Below are 2188 nucleotides of genomic sequence, written 5' to 3'. Positions count from 1 at the left end.
GGTCAGACAGTGTGCTTTAGCTACACGCAGGCACCATGGCTTAGCTGGCTAAAGCACTTTCCTTGTAACCCGGAGTTCCTGGGTTCAGCTCCTAGTGGTCCCTAGGGGAGTGGCTTTTGGGGCACCTGGTATTGGCTACTGTCAGAAAACAAGATTCAGAGCTAGATGGGCCTTCGGCCTAACCCAGTCGGGTTTTTCTTATAGTTTAAATTATGCTCAGAGCCACTGATAATAGAGTTACTGAAAGTTTGGGAGATAAGAGCTGATAGGGCAGTGGTCCAGTCCCCTCGCAGATGACCCCCTCCCTCTGAGACAGGGGCAGGTCTGAGCTCTCGCACCAAATGCTCATTGTGGCTGCTAGAATCTGTGGGCAGCTCATTTAATTTGCATTAAGGGCTGAGTCCTGCTTTGTGCCCAGCATCTGAGAATGAAAATCTTAAACCGCCCTTTGAAATAACGAAAGCAGCAGGACATGTTATTGTCCCTGCCCCAAAGCAGACAGACCAATGGAGAAATGAGACTGAGTCCATGCTAATAATCCACTGCCGTTTTACCTTTTTGGCTTGCTAAACTCCCTCCCAACCTTGTGGGGTCCCAGACCCCAGTATTGAGCCTGAGCCGAGACGTCTACACTGCAAATTTACCACCCCACGGCCCAAGCCCCAGGAGCCTGAGCTGGTATGGGGTAGCTCTGGGTGTTTCATTGCAGTGTGGGCATAGCCTAGCATTACGTCCACACTGCCATTAACACACCCAAGTCACTATTCTCAAACCCTGGGTCAGCTGATTCAGGCTTTTGGGGCTTGTGCTGCAGGGTAATAAAATTACAGTGTAGACACTTGGGCTTGAGCCTGGCCTCCGAGACCCCACGAGGGATGAGGGTCTCTGAGCCCAAATGTCTGCACTGCAGTTTTTAGCCTCACAACCTGAGTCCCAGAAGCCCAAATCAGCTCATCCAGGACAGCCGGGCCACAGGGATTTTCTCTCAGTATAGCTGCACTCCCAGGGTATATCTACATTGCAATGCAAGTCCAGGGTTAGCAGAAGTCATGTCAGCAGCCCCAACACATAAACCTAAACCACGAGGAAAAGACCCACCCACAAATAAGCTGGGCAGTGTCCTTCTCCCTAAGGTTCATAAGTCCAGCAACCAAAAGTCATTTAACATGAGCCATTCCCTCTCTGCACCCCACTCACAGATGTTGTCCTTAGTCAGTGCAAGCCCAGAGGTGCCTCTGTAGAGTTCATCTGCCATCCTGGGTGGAAAAGGGGGAAAATAAGAAGGCACCATACTCACTATGTTGTCTAGGGACTTACTCACCCTTCCACAGCCACCCTGGCCTAAAGTTGGTCTAATACATACATTTTAGTATGAGAACTCAGGCCCCAGCCCACTTGGCTTTGGAACCCATGTCCCCTGCCTAGCAAGTGCTATTGAATTGAGGGTGAGTCCCTCCATCGGGGTCTGTCAAGCACAGTTCTACTGCCCTCGATTCACACAACAAAGACAACAACCCTTTATTTCTCCTGTCCCAATAAAAAGGAGACTGGGAATCCAACACCAGCCAAAAGTGATCATTTTGGCAAACAACCCAACATATTTCCAACATACTGTAAAATCCACATGCAGACTCATACACGAAACCTTGCAAGAAAATCTTCCTGAGGGGGTCTGAAGCACCTGCTGCTGGGGGGAAGGAGGGAGCTGTGGGTTGAGATTGAGAAGCACTGGGAAAAGGAGGGGCTTGTGGGTTGGGATTGAGGGGCACTGGGAATAGGAGGGACTGAGGGTTGGGACTGAGGGGCACTGGGCAAAGAGGGGACATGGGTTTAGGCTGAAGAGTATCCTCATTTGGGGATCCAGCAGAACAGGGGAAGGCAGCAGGTGATTCTCATTCCATAGGGATATTCTGTGTGCGTGTGTGCAGAGGAGGAACATGCTAAATGCCCAGAGGCCTTTATTCCTCCAGCCTACAAGGACAGAGAGGCTGTCAGGAAGTTGCCCCTTCAATCCCCCCCCCCAGGCCCTTCTTAGAAAAGGCAAAATCCTGAAGAGAAAAAACATCAAGGACAACTCCAGAAAGACAGGTTTTTAAGATATAATGAGCAGTTCATCATCTGACCAGGGACTTGAACCCTAGACCCTCAGATTAAAAGTCTGATGCTTTACCAACTGAGCTAGTCAGAC

At 50.1% G+C, this 2188-nt stretch overlaps 1 non-coding gene across 1 annotated transcript; it reads right to left on the bottom strand.

The window, feature by feature from the left end:
- Nucleotides 1-2115: 2115 nt before the first annotated feature.
- Nucleotides 2116-2188, bottom strand: TRNAK-UUU (transfer RNA lysine (anticodon UUU)). The gene has a single exon. It is a non-coding gene; the product is annotated as a tRNA-Lys (tRNA).

The sequence above is a fragment of the Gopherus flavomarginatus genome, chromosome 23 (genome assembly GCF_025201925.1).
Source record: "Gopherus flavomarginatus isolate rGopFla2 chromosome 23, rGopFla2.mat.asm, whole genome shotgun sequence".
In the NCBI taxonomy this organism is placed as follows: Eukaryota; Metazoa; Chordata; order Testudines; family Testudinidae; genus Gopherus; species Gopherus flavomarginatus.
Note: the sequence above shows the minus strand (reverse complement) of the source record. Positions and strands in the feature narration are given on the sequence as shown.